The sequence below is a fragment of the Urocitellus parryii genome, chromosome Y, assembly GCF_045843805.1.
Source record: "Urocitellus parryii isolate mUroPar1 chromosome Y, mUroPar1.hap1, whole genome shotgun sequence".
Taxonomy (NCBI): domain Eukaryota; kingdom Metazoa; phylum Chordata; class Mammalia; order Rodentia; family Sciuridae; genus Urocitellus; species Urocitellus parryii.
Window position 1 is genome coordinate 6,412,358 of NC_135548.1, and position 15,284 is coordinate 6,427,641.

General features: G+C 40.5%; 1 pseudogene; it reads right to left on the reverse strand.

The window, feature by feature from the left end:
• Nucleotides 1–12,037: 12,037 nt before the first annotated feature.
• Nucleotides 12,038–15,284, reverse strand: part of LOC113199482 (E3 ubiquitin-protein ligase SH3RF1 pseudogene) — a 130,654-nt pseudogene continuing 127,407 nt past the window's right edge.

A 15,284-nucleotide genomic window follows, 5' to 3' on the forward strand; every position in this document is an offset into this window, starting at 1 on the left:
TAACAAGAAAATATGTCTGGCATATAAACAGGAGATTGCAAATATAAGAAAATTCCAGTTCTCAGGAAAACTTGTAGGAATTGTAAGCCAACACTTAAGTTCACTTAATTTACATTGTCCTTTATTTGCTTTATTATTTGCCCATTTTCATAAAATTAACAATATTATTCTACTGTGGGTTATGCCATATATTTTTTTTTCAGATCCTTAGCCTAAGATGTGCTTATTCAAGCCAGGATTGTTTGGTAGAAATATGAGTAATTCCATGGGTTAAAATTATATTCCAACTAGCAGCAAATTATGCAAAATCACAGGGTATATATGTAGGAGCATTATCAGGTCATATTTGTTTGAGGGAGCCAGGGATTGATTTTCACTACTACTTGTGAGTCCCCATCCACACCCACTCAATAAAAATTCCCACTCACCCTAAAAGCTATAGTTCTGAGAGCCTCCAGGCAGATAGATGCATGGGGCTGTGTGGCACCAAGAAGAAAAGAGATGCCCCACCTCCATTAATCCTGTTTTTCATTATGTCACATAAGTGGAGACTCTTTAATAAGTGAAACTTGGGAGTTGCCACATAACCCAACATGTCCCATCTAAGTATACATTGTGGAGAACTAAAGCCACACAATGAGATAACAATGTTTGTGTCTGACATCCATAGCTATATTACAAAACCATGGATTTTAGACAAAACCCAAGCTCACTATGGTTTCTGGCAGATGAAGACAAGAAGTGCAGCAGCAGACCCTAGAAGCACACCACCATTTTTTTTTTCTATTTGAGGTTTTTATCTTGTGCTTTTGATGAATGGAATCCACAAGCCATGTTGAATCAATGTAACCATAGCATTTATTGAAGATTGGAAACCAAACACTTGTCATAAAAAAGAAGATGCTGGTGAGCAACAGCAGATTTGACCTGTCAGGGAAGGCATGTTTCAGGGTGTATATAGTGCTTGGGTTAGTGAAATTGGCCCAAACTTATGCTAATGAGAGTTTGGAAAGGCAAAAATGCTATTGGTCAGCTCTGGAGTTTTGACTTCTATTCAGATCTGCTGACTTCCATTTCCTCAGGGCAGGTCAGAAGGGGAAGATTTAGGTGCTGGAATGGGAATGCAGCACTTTAGGAAGCGGGCTTGTGCCACAGACCTCAGTACTGGTCCCAGGCCTGGATGACCATGGGTGACAGATGGGCATGGCTTTACTGGCCTGGGCTCTGGTTAACAGTGCCTGCATGGAGGGTTCACTGGGCTGTAGGTCCTGCTTGCTGCCTGGACCCCACTGGGGTCACAACTCCTTGCTCAACTCTTCGGCTGCCACTTTACTTCACCACAGAGACCAGTAGGCTGGCTATGCTGCTGCAGGGAGCCACATCAGTTGTGCTCAAACCTAAAAATCAGAAACAATTCAAAAAAAAAAGAATGAAGAGAACAATGGAGAGGATGAGGGAGGTAGAATATGGATTATTCCAGTTTAAGAAGGAGACAGTTGTGATAAATGCCCTGCAGGGCTCCTCCACACCTTGGGCTAAAGAAAGACAGTTCTATCAAATAATAGATGTAATATCTATTGGAATTATCAAGAACTGATAAATTCATGCAGAGAGAAATTAGGGGAGCTATTGGGAGATGAGGATGTGGGCTCTTGGAGTGACTGCAGAAGCTGCAGGTCTTCTTTCAGAGCTGATGGAAGTATTTCAAATATGACATAATGATGTTTGTCCAGAGGCTAGGAGTATACTACAAACTGCTTATTCGTTCATGTACTTTAGGATAATGAACTTTATCCCAGGAAAAAAAAATCCAAAAAGGGAAAATAACTTCAGAGTCATACCTCTTTGATCTTTCCCTCCCAACAATTATTCAATTTTTAAGTTTCTGTCTTACATGGCAATCTCTTGAGAATTCCATTTTCTTCCAATTTCTGTGCCATATACTCAGTAATTGCTTTTTAGCTACATGTCCTCCCTCCATCTCTTGTTTCCCACTGAATAATCCAGCACCTTGCCACCAAACTTTCCCCAAAAAACTTTTAAACCCAGAAGAAACTCATGCCTCCACCAAATAATACAGGGTGTAAGCAGTTTGCAAATGGCATGACATGGGCTAGATATCCATTTATACAACTCACTGGCTGGGAGGCCAAGCATCTATTGCCATAAATGTGATACTCTGTTATAGGAAGAAGGTAGATTCCTGGGCAATTCACCACAGGTTAATCTTTTTCAGGCAACTGGAAGTTTTTGGTTATTCTAGAGAAACTTATCATTGAAAAAATCTGATTTTGGTGGTGGGAATAAGGTCTGCACTGTGGTGTGCTCTGTTCATAGTCAGGCCTTGAGAGACTGAATTGGAGCTGGCCCCAGGCTCAATGTCAGTGGCTGACATCCTTCCAGCATAACCACAAAGGCCACATCAATGTTTATAGTAGCACAATTCACAGTAGCTGAACTGTGGAACCAAAATCGATGCCATTCAGTAGATGAATGGATAAAAAAAAAATGGCATTATACACAATGGAATTTTACTCAGCAATAAAAGAGAATAAAATCGTATCATTTACAGCTGATTGGCAATGGAAAAGATAATGCTAAGTAAAGTTAGCCAATCTCAAAAAAAAAAAAAATGCTGAATGTTTTCTGATATAAGAACGCTGATTCATTGTGGGTTAGGGAGGGAGAGCATGGAAAGAATATAAGAATTCTAGATAGGGCAGAGGGTTGAGAGAGAAAGGGAGGGGGCATGGGGTTAGTAAAGATGGTAGAATATGATGACATCATTATCCAAAGTATAGGTATGAAGACACAAATTGATGTAAACATACTTTATATACAACCACAGATATGAAAAATTGTGGTGTATATGTGTAATAAGAATTGTAATGCATTTCGCTTTCATGTATTTTTTTTAAAAATCAATTAAAAAACCCTATTGTAATGTATTGCTTAATCAAACTTGATAGAGCCCAAAATTAAAAGTTTTTCCAGTTCTGTTTCTCTGATATGTTTTGCATTGATGTGCACTGTATGCTGTGGGTAAATGCAGTAGAGTAGCAGCCTGTGCTCATTAGGGACCTGCACATCACATAAGGAAACTCCAGAGAACAAGAAGTGACTGTTCGTAGAGACCTGGTGGCTGGCACAGAGGGGATGTATTGCTTCCTGGTGAGGGTGAGAAGGTGAGCTGCTATAGATAGGAGATTTGGGGAGAGCTCCTGGGAGGTGACAGCAGTGTGTAAAGGAAACAGTCTCCTTGCTTCACAGGAGCAGCAGCCAGTGGGTGGGTGGGGAGGGTGATCAAGAAGAGCAGAGGAGAGATGAAGAAGCACATAGAGGGAGGCAGGTGTGATCTGGACCAGTTGGGCTTGTCATGAAGACACAGAAAGGAGACATTTGTGGGCTTTGCATAGTGCGGGAGGTGATTTGTCCCTGGAAACTGTGGTCTGGGGCTCTAAACTCCCAGGGATCAACCTCTGTGCCCCTGTGTCACTTAAGAGGTAGACAATGGGAGGAAAATGGTGGAGTGAGAACATGACAGGAAGGCAGACAAGCCTACCAGAGGAAATCTGACAACTAGAAATGAAAAGCAGTGCCCAGGACGCCTAGCCTTGGAACAAAAAATGATGCAAACTCCTTTTGAAGGGAGGCCTTCCTTAGTAGATTTTATGTATTTTTAACTGTGTGAAAGGTGGAGTGCTATAAAGTCTTGTTTGAAGAGCTCACAAAGAAGCAGCAGTTGCATTATGAAGAGACTCTTGGTTCCAAGGTTTGGCAATACACTGTGAATCATGAGTGGCCTGCTGTGGTTGCACCTCTAGCACTCAGCACAGGAGAAGGCCAGTGCTGCCTCCTCTGCTCTCCTTCAGCAGGTTCTCTAGGTTGGGGCTGTTCCCTGCCCACAAGCACTCCTGACTCAGCAAACATGCCCACATCTGCCTTGGAGGGGGCCACAGCTATGAGAGAAGCTCTGGGCAATAGCCCTGAGGAAGAACATGTGAGCCATCTGGCACATGGTGGAGAAGAGTATTTCTCCTAAGCGTTCCTGACCCACCAAATAATTGCTCAGCACCAGAAAGTTCCATGTGCAAGTGTGATTTCTCTCAGCTTTTCTTGTTTCACTTGGCTTTATCATCATATGAGTGGCATTTAAACATGTCACATCCAGCAAATTCACACAAAACAAAGCACACAGAGTGCAAACCAAAGTCCCTGCTGTTCTCCTTCTTTTCAGAAGCAAAATACTTGTTGCAGCTTCTGAGCATTCAGCCTCTGTTCTGCACATCTGCCTCTCTCTGTGCTCTATTCAGTGCTTTCTTCACATTTCTTGTCCAAATCGCACAGCTGTGTTTTTCTGAAGCCGGTGCCTTCATTTTCCTGGGATGACAGGGACCCAGTTTGGCCTGAGTATTTTATATTGACTGATGGTTTTTCCAAATCCACATTGGTGCCCATCTCCTCCCTGATGCATGCCCAGAGCAGGCCCTGAGTCAAGCTTTACTATGCTTTCTTGGACTATGAGAAGGTAGGCTCCTGTCCTTAGTGCCAGGAATGAGCTAGGATTATCTCATATCCTGTTCCCACCACTTTAGGGCTCATCTATGCAAAATCTCCCTGTGAAAGCATGAAGGGGCCAGGGCTGGCTAGAAGTGCCCAACACACTCTGTGAGCTAAGACACCTAGAGGGATGCTCCTCCTGCTCTATACCATCCTCTGTCCTGCTTCACTGCCACTTTCCCATGCACAGGCATCTGTGGACATCTCACAATGGTGCAGGGAGGCGCAAAGAGAAAGTTGAAGGCCCTTGCACTCCAGATGTCTCCCTTCGCTCCCTATATTGTGGTCTCTGAGCCCACAATGTCCCAGGTTTCCTGTCAACTCAGAAAATTTGAAAACAAAGGTGGATGGGTGTGTTGGATGGTAACTGCTGTGCTTCCATTGGAGTGCAAAGCACTGCCACTAGAAGAGACCTCTAGTCCCCAAAAAGCATCTGCCCTGGCAGGATGGCTCCATGTCCTCTGCTCCCTGTTTTCAGTGAGATTGGCTTCCCCCATTTATGCTTCTAGACTCACGACTTTGGCCCTCAATTTCTCTTCCCAGGGAATAGAGTCAGAAGTATTGGTGTGCCTCGGCCCTCAGAGTTTTGGATTGTGAGAAACTGTTTAACACTTTTGGGCCTCAGTCTTCTAAGTTGTGAGAAGTCTCTATAGCTTTTGCCTCATATTATAATGAGATTATGCACACATAAGTCCTTGTAAGATGTAAAGTGAACACTCATGACTGCCTGGGACAACTCTTACAGCACTGGATGGTGACACTTCATGGCCACCTCCCCAAACTGACTTATCTGCACAGCATGCACTTGAGATCATGTGGCTTAATCTGACCCAATTTTGACTTATTTGTTTTCACACCTCATTTACTGACTTCTTCCACCCTGTTCAGATGTAATACACTATCTACAAAACCATTCAGCAAGTGGAAAAGTACTACAAAGCACACACACACAGGATACTGACCTGACCTGATCTCCCCCCACCCCACCTCAGGCTATCCTTTCCCAGTGTTCTTCTCTGCCTACTATAAGCCATTTCCTGGACAAAGATGGAACTTTTTTGCTCTGTACTTTATCACCTAAATTTGTTTAAAGTCCTGCTGGTCATGCTTGGGCATCCAGCCCTGGGTCATGAGCTCCCTCCTGGGACCATGTCCAGGAAAGGGTACTCCTGCAGGGAGTTGCAAGCTGCTCACTTCTCTGAGGCCAGGAGAAGATCTTCTCCTGTCCAACCACTGACCCATCCAGCACCTTTCCCAATTTCACAAGGGAGATAATGTCGAGCTGAGGCAGATTGGTAGAACCAGCCGCTTAAATATGCATGGTGACAAAATGATCAAAATAGGCTGGGATTTACAAGAAAAAATGGAACAGTGTTGGGGGGAGTCTGCAGCTATTGAATATTTTTGCCAGATGGGGACTTGCTGGCAAGGGATGGTGCTGCTCTTTACTTAGCACTGCCCAAGTGGCAGACCACCCATGTTGTGCCTGGAAAGTGGAGCTTCTGAAACATGCTCTGCATTTGTTCTGCTCTTAGGTTCCAGGTCTGAATTGCCGAGGATTGGCACAAACCATGATCCCTGAGTCTGGTTTCTTCCTGGGTGTATTCCTTTTACCTCTGGGAAATGAGCCATCATTCAGAATTTTACTATTTATTTCCACCAGGGATTTCAACTTAGAAAGGAACTTAGAAACCTGTATCTTAAAGATGCATGAGAACTCTATGCCTGTTTCTCTGCCTGTGTTTCTGAATACAAGCCAACTAAACGACATACAAGCTTCCCAATCCAACTGTAAATGGCAGAAAATTGATTCACTTTTTATATCCTCAAACTTCATGCTCCCTGAAATGAATTATTTGGAGCTGGGCTCCAGATAGCAAGAACACTCTGTGCTCCTTTTAGATTCTCAGAGAGTGTCTGCATTTGTGAAAGTCATGGCTATTACAGAGGCCATCATAGGTGCTATGGGAAATTTCCAATTGGTGCCTGCTATTTTTTTCCCTGAGTCTTTTAGTTAGGGGTTACCATAGAAATAGCCTATGATTGATGGTTCATTTTCCAGTTAGGTGCAACCTAACCATCAGTGTAATTTTGATCTGACCCCGAGTCTCAGGTCTGAGGGCCTCTGATTTCCAGGCCCCTCTTTTCTCATCAGAACTTAATGGCAGTGTAGGAAAAAGGAGGGTGAAGCATTTAGGGGGCTTTTTGGGGACTCTTTTGGTCCCCATGACAATTTTAGAATTAGTTTTGGTTAACAAGTGCAGAATGGCAGTTGATGGCTGAAATGACAGGTGTGTCCATGGCTCTGTCACTCACTCTGCTTATCTGATGTCCTCCCCACTGCAGTCCCCATATGACTGGTCTCGGGCTGTGTCCTGTGCTTACACTCCTAATTCTCACCCACCTCACACCTCATAGCTACCCTGGGGAGTGGGGTGCCACACCACAGAAGGAACAAACTTTCATTCCTGAGAGGCCTTGGTAACTCAAGGAACTGCCTCTTTTTCAGGTTGCTGTCACTCTTCTATTAAATTTAACTATTACACATAAAATTATCCCAGAGAAAGAAGAGAGGCTTGGTCTGGGAAAAGTGGTGATTGCCAAAGTGCACTTGGGCCTCGTGATGGGGCCATAGCAGGAGCTAGGTGGTGCTTGTGTGTGTGCTGAAGGAAACAGATTGACTGAAGTTTTGCCAGTGAGGGAGGAAGAGGGTTTTGGGAGCTGGTGTGTTGCCAAGAGCATGCTTATAGTTATTACTATGAGGTCCATGCCAGATGACGAGGGAGAAGCTGTGTTGAAGGGGAAGAGAAGTTGGTACAGCGGGAGGCATGGTGGCATGCCTGCCAAGGCAAGAAAGTTGTTGCAATACGGTTTTAAGTAAATTAGGAAAACATTTATGAGGAAGTCCATGTTTGCTGGATACTTCTGTAGAAAACCTAATTGATTTTACATGGCCTCTCTAATGCCAGCAGGTCAGATACTGCTTTGAAGTTAGCTTAGAGACTTTTCTCTTTCTAAGGTTGCATGATGTTTTTCAGGATGAGGAAAAAACTAACCCATTTGTGTTTTCAAAAAAGGAGGCTCATGGCCATGCTGCTACCTGAAAGTTTTGCTTTTGTCAAAGTCCACATGTCTGGATAAAACTGGTGTTTCCATAAAGCAAGCATAAACCACCTGTCTTCTTATTTGGGGCACTCTTCTAGGAAACTGGGCCAGACATGTACACAGCCAGAATTACTACAAGAGAGAGTGAATGCCTTCTGCACCCTGAGAGACAGGTGGCTGTCCATACTCAGCCATGATGACAAGCTGGATTTTCTGCTGTGATCTGGGCATTCTGAAGAGCCCATTGTGACAACTAAGATATTTTTATGACTTGGGAGGGCAAGCAATGTTCTTACAAAGTGAAGTTCTAAATAAGAACTTTCTCAGTAATGAGACTGTAGGAAAAATTAAAACTAAAGTTGATATGTTGCATGTGCTTGTGAGTTGAAGCTTCCATCATAGACGTTCACAAATGTTGGGCCTTCCCTGCTGTGCAGGTGCTGGGAGTCATTTGGGTTTGAGCCATTCATTTGGTTTTGGTTAGTGAACTGGACCTTTCATTTTCCAGTGACCATCCTAATTTTTAGGAAGCAGAAAAAGGCTTAGCATCAGTGCTATAGTGAATATAACTGTAAACATGTCAAGGTTATTTGGGGGAGTATAGATTTGATGTGAGGAGTACATTTAGTGTTGACTTTAAATGGTACAAAGTTGTGAAAATAAACCTAATGTCTTGAGAGAAGGTGAACAGTGTCAGAAAGCTCTCACTTGTATGGCTTCAAGTATTTCTGGACAGAGTAAGTCTTTCACTGACAGCTCTTATATTACATTTGTGTGAGAAGAAGGGTTTGGCCCAGAGTGAGGAGTCAGAAGCCAAGTCTCAATGCATTGCTTTTGAGGATCACTGGCAAGTTTCTTCCCACAGACTCACATATTCTGAGAGTACCTGCAGCAGGCCTGCCACTATGGAAATATGAATTTGGCTTGGCAAGATGAAGTTGTTCCAAGCCTGCATAGGATTTGAGGATCTTTAAGAGATTATAAGCTGTTCAGCCAGTCCATATTTGAACAGTTTAACTGGAGTTAAAGGCATAAAAGAGTTCACAAATCCCCAGTGTATGAACATTTATCTAAAAATTGCCATTAAAATGCTAAAACATTCTGGATGATATGATCAGGTGTATAATCACATATTTGTATTCCTTGATGATTTGCCAAAATAAAATATAAGTAAAAACCATTGATAAGAAGTGAGAGGTACTTCATGTTCCTCAAGTGAAGAGAATTCATCATATGTGAGAACAGTTATGCTCCCTTGCTTATTTTAAATTCTTGCTGTGTTCTTGAAATCATAATAATTTCTTCATGTATATTGTCTCCTTATTTTTAGCAACATACTTATGAATGTGGTATAATTATTATAGTGTCTTTTTAAGGGGAGGAAATAAAAAAAATGAGAGGTAAGAACTGGTAAGTAGTTAGGCCAGAATTCTTGCTCAGAGGGTCTGTTATATAGCCAGCATGCACTTAGCTATCTTAATATACTGACTTTAAAGAAAATCATAATGAATATCAGTCTGAAATTATTCCAAGGATGTATTATAAACAGCTAATGAAGAGTCTGGGAGTTGGCTGTACAGTATCTAAATTAGTTTATCAGATTTACCCTTAGAATATTCCTTTTATGGAAAAGACATCCTTGGTTTTATTTTGTGTTTACTGTATTTATAATGTCCTTTTGTTATGAAAATATCTTTTGAGCACCAGCCCACATACAGTTTGACTATGTGCATCCTCATTCCTGGTTGTCTCAAGCAGAAGCTTGCATAATTAATAAGGCTCAGTTCTCTAACTCACCCATCAGTTTTTATTCTCTTTTTTTTTTCTTCTCTTTGGCAGTCACATTTTGAGATTTTCAGAATGTATGGTATTGATTAATTTGGAAGTCTAACAGAAAGAAGAAGGGAAATAATTAATGAGAAAATAAAGTAGCACATATGGGCAGAGTGACTATACCCCAGATTAAAGCCAAAATGTGACACCCATTAAAATTATTTATCTTTGTGCCTAAGCAGAAGCTGTGTAAATAAATATTACATGCCAGTGAAATTTTATAATTGCTTAACTGCATTATCAATTTGAGGCAAATATTTTTTCCCTGTCACTTAAATGTTATTTATTTTTTTAAGGTGGAACATCAAATTTGAATCTTACAACATTTTATCTAGTCCTCAAACTATTAACATAAAAAGGAATGATGAATTATGATCTTATTATTGCAATATGACCATGTAACAAGCCCTTCTTACAAAATTTATCTACTGTCTCCAAATAATAATATAAATCCAACACATGATAGTAGCTAATGGTCTATTTACACGTGAAATTTTAGAGAAATTTATAGTAGGAAAATATTAAAAGAAATACAGCAATCACATAGCTTAAAATATGAAGAAAAGACAGGTGAAAAATTAACTCAACCTGTAGTAGTCTTTATAACTTTAAAATTTTTTATAAGAACACTAATTTACCAAAATAAAGAATATTATGACACACTGGAGTCAACTTACAACGATGAAAGCTGGAATCAGCTTTTTGGCCTAACTTCTTTTATTTCACCAAACTTCATTTAATACATGGATATCCCAGTATTTTTTTTTTTTACTTCAACAAACTCTAACATAATGTACAGTGTTTTATAAAATAAGTGGTTTACTTAGGAATGATTTCATTTTCAACTACATCCTACATTTTTTTTTGTAGTTGTTGATAGATCTTTATTTTAATTTTTATATGTGGTGCTGAGAATCAAATACAGGACTGCATTCATGCCAATCAAGTTTGCTACCAATGAATTGTAGCCCCAGCCTCACATTCTACATCTTTTTAAGATGATGAATCCTCTTTCTATTTGATGATGTCTTTTCAGTCCATGTTTCTATTTTCAAGCATTACTTCTTATTTTTTTTTTTTAATTTGTTGTTTCAGTTCTTAGTTCCCATGGTAAAACTGTGGTAACTACCTCCCTACCAGACAGCTTTCCCTCCTTTTTTCTCAGGACTCTGCAAACCCATGACTGTAGGGCACCATAATAAAATTGGTGGCCAATGACAAAGAATAGATATAAACATAAAAAGATAGGCTCAGCTGGATCCTGTCACAATTGTAAGGTTTGGGCATACTGGCTCCCTCCAAGCCTTCCAGAGTTTCCAGTAATAGCTTCTGGATAAACTCTTTCTTTTCTTCGGTCTGCTGTGAACACAAGGGACATTTTTATTCATGATTCCTGTGATTGCTAATGGACATATTAGCCAGGGAGGGAGTGAATATGCTCAGCAAACCTTGGTCAGGAGTGGCTTTGGGGTAGAGAATGCTGGTTATTTTACTTCTCCTGTATTACTCAGTTCTGAATGCAAACTGTCCTCAGCAGAAAACTTCAATGAAATGTATACATCATGCACATTCATGTTACTGAGGGACATGCAAGGTGGTTGAGAAAGAGTCAGAATCCATGAATATAATTTTTCACATTGTTTCTTCAGCATTTCACTTGAACCACAAGCACATCACTTACCACCACATCTCACAAATGTTCTGGAACTGCAGTTTGTGGGGTAAAATTGAAATTACAATTCATACTCATTCCTTGACAGGAAGTATAAGACTAATTTTGCCTAAATTCCAACCAACGAATTAAGCTGCTTCTGTTATAAAACTAAATATTATTTCTGAATTTCTGAATATATTTTTAGTCAATGCTTGTGCTTTGTTTTTTTTTTTTCCATCACTTCATGGGTTTCATTCTTGAAAAATTAAAAACCTATAAAATTAAATTGAGGATTAAGTCTTCAAGTTGACACATGATCAAACTAGAAAGAAAGAATCATTAACACTTCTTGAGATTTTTCTCCCTACAACAGGCACTTACTGATACTGACTGAATTGCTTGTTTAGTTTCCCAAAAAGGATAACCCAAATTGGATACTTAAAAGTTCTGTCTTAAGGATGCAACATGTAATGATGGGGAACAGGTGTGAAGGAAGGAAGATGCATTCTACAGCAAAATGAATCTACTTTAAACAGGAGATAATCCATCTTCTCCTTGGGTCTCATTTTATAATCTAATTTCTTGAAATCATAATCCAAAGAGTTTAAGTATTAAAAGAAAATTTTAGTTTTAAAAGAAGCAAATACATTAGCTAAGTCTTGTAAACAATTGCCCATTTTAATTATGCATTGTAAAGACAAAGCAAAACAAACACAAAAATTGTTGTTCAGCACAAGGTACATCTTACAATCCCAACTGAATGGTGAAATCCAGACCACTTCTTCACTTTCCTGGCTGGTGTGGCTGTGCTGAGACTTGGGAGCTACACACCAACCCTCTGCTCAACTTCTGACCTTCTGAAAGCCAACACATGTGCTCTTTCCATCAGACCGCTTTGTGCTCTTCATTTGTGTGATGTGATTTTAAGTCTTCCCAGTGTTTATCTCCTCCAATATTTTCTACAAAGCCTCCTAGGAGAAGCCCAGTTATCTCATTTCTTTGTAATGTGCCTTTGAACCAGCCATCCTCTCACTTTTTACAAGCATATATCACCTTTAAGTTCCCAAGTTCTTCCTCACTCTGGGGAAGATAGGAAACCTCCACCTAGTACTTTTCACAAACAACAGGGTAGAATAATTCATGACAGGACCCAGTGAGGAGCCTGTGTGATGAGAAGGTGGAGCAATGGGACTGCAAATTTCAGGCAGCTAATCTTCAGATGGAAAGCTTCTTGGTTCATGGCTGTTCCTGCTGGTGCTACAGTGACTGGGCGATTCCCATCCATGGGGCAGTAGCCAGCCCTGCTATGGCCTCACCAAAGTGGTAGCTAAAGATGATTGGCTCCCTGTAGGGGCAACTCACCACCATTTAGCCCCATTTCTAGCTCCACTTCAAGTTCAGAAACGCTGGTAGGGGATACTCAGGGCTTCCATTTGGTGGCAGCACCAGAAAACAACTTCAGTAACCTCATTATTCTATCTTACTGGTCTTGTCCAGTTTGCTTACTGAACTGCTCTCACGAGCTGATGAAGAACCATGTGGGGTTGTGGGAAGTCCAGGAATAATGTTAACTGTCTGGCCACTGGGCTTGGATTCATGAGAGGTAGCGGTGATGCTTGGGAAGGTCAACAAAGTGGCTGAAGCACAGGCCAGGGAGGCACAGGCTTGACGGAAACTGACAGCAGCAGCATGGGCAAGAAAGTCTGCAATTGGTGGCAGAATCTGTGGGGAGGCCAGCAAATTGGGGGGCAGATCCACAGTTGCAGGTAGCATTCTGTACCTGGATGAGCATCTGTGTTGCTGTTGGTCATTTTTGATTATGTGCAGCAACTGCCCTCATTGCATTGTGGGTCTGGTTGACTGTCATCTGCCCAAGCACATGCAACAGTACCTTAGTTTGACCACTTATTTGGTTGTGAGCTGTTGACCCTATAGCTGAAGTGACAACCCTGAGTACTGCAGCCACACTATTTCTTTGCAGCTTCTAGGAAGGCCCTCTTGCAATGAAGGTACTGACATTTGTCATCCTCTAACTTGTCTGACCTACAGTAGACATAGGAACTTTAGCTTGGGTAACATTTGTCACTGCCCTTGTGACAGATGCCACATAATTGCCAAGGAAAACCTTAATCTCAGTGATATGTATTGACATCCCTTTTAAATAGCCATCCTGGCAATGCTCAATCACTAAAATTGTCTCCCTTACTCTCAGCTCTAGCTCATATTCTTTCTTGGAGGGTATGGGTGGATGGCCACATACACTCTGGGGTGAGTCTGAGTTTGAACATGTGCAATTTGTACAGTGGATACAGCCATGGGCCTGCGTCCCATTTCAGCAGCAGCAACACCAGCAGTACTACCTGGTGGTGTAGAGGTTAGGACAATGACAGCCAGGATATGGTGTTGTAGAGGGGAGGATTCACAGTTCCAATGGCAGATGGGTAGGGGATATCCAATGGGAAAGTGAATGAGGAGCCAGTTGTCACTGAGCTGCTTGGGAATGAGGTAACAGTTAACTCAATAGTACGCAAATGAACTTGAGAAGGGGCACTGCTGGAATCCCAGATAGTTCCCTGATCCTCCCAGCAGTTCTGGGGTTGCTGGAAATGATGAGAACAGGAGGGCTAATCTTGATTAAGTTTGGGTTATGTTGAGGGAAGTGAAGGAGTGCCACTTTTTGGTGTTCTTGGCATCTTCTTTGGGTTCTTTATATATTCTAGATATTAATCCTCTGTCAAATATCTGCTAGGGTAGCTAGCAGATTTTCTCTCATTTTGTAGGTTCTCTCTTCACTTTGTTTATTTTTTTCACTTGGTGTACAGAAGATTTTAGTTTAATGGCATTCCATTTGTTAACCCTAATTTTTCCTGAGTTTAGATGTCCTATTGAGAAAATCATTGTGCCTAAAAATTGGAGTGTTTGCCGTATGTTTTCTTTTAGGAGTTGCCTAAGTTTTTGTCTAATTCTTAGGGCTTTAATTGATTCTGAGTTGATTTTTTTTTTTGCAAGATGAGAGATAAGGGTCTTGTTTTATTTTTATACATTTGGATAACCATTTGTTTAAAAATTCTGTCGTTTCTCCAGTGTATGTTTTGTTGCCTTTGTCAAGGATCAGATAGATGTCTGCAGATGTGTGGCTTTTTCTCTATGTCTTTTATTCTGTACTATTGGTGGAAACTACTCATTATTAGTTAATAGGTGTGGGAATGTGGTAAATAATATCATGGAGATGAAAACAAAGTATCCCCCAACTATCTCTATTGTATCCCCAGGCATCAGGCTTTCCCAGATAAACATAAAACCCAAGTGGTAATGTACCTTTTGAAAATTCAGCCTTAGTAGCCAGGGTCTACACTAGCAGGTTGCAATACATCAAGATCTGTACTTCCAGAGAGAGGTTATGGAAGCTGTGTAAAGATTTTGTACATTCTTATGTTCTAAATGTGTTTTCCAAATGTGTGGACAGTCTCAACGTTGTAATTTTTTGGTATGTTTCATATATTTATGTCTTAAAGCGATTCTTTATGTTCAGTTTCTTGTGTATTTAATGGTAACAGAAGAGCTATCTGCCATCAGAATCAACTTAAAAACCAGATGAAAACATTGATAACTGGTAATTTTACATTGTCCATTTTTCTCTGAACTCTATTTTCAGTCCATTTTGCCCACTCTAGATCATCCTTTTGAATGATGTTCTTTTTTCCAGTAGTCTTTGCCTTTGAGTCAAATTGCAAGATGTGTTGCAGTGTTTGTTCATATATATATACAATATTTTTTATTAAAAAGCTCATTCTATTCAATGAACCAAAAATTGCTGCAGTTTATCACAAAAAAATCTGTTTAATGATCTTTTTTGGTGATAACTCAATCAATCAATCAAGTCTTTATTGAATTTTTGAAGAACAAAATAATTAGAAGCCACCTAACTTACAAAAGTATTCATTATCCTCTCGTTCAAGTCAATTTATGTTCGTTAAGGTTTTTAGAATATATATGAAAAGGACATTATTAGTGCTAAAAATATTTAAAAAATATTAACCCAAACACATCACATAAGTATTGCTGTTTCTCTTTCACCTGAACATAAAATGGAATTATTAATTTCATATTATTTTGCAAGCATAACATAATT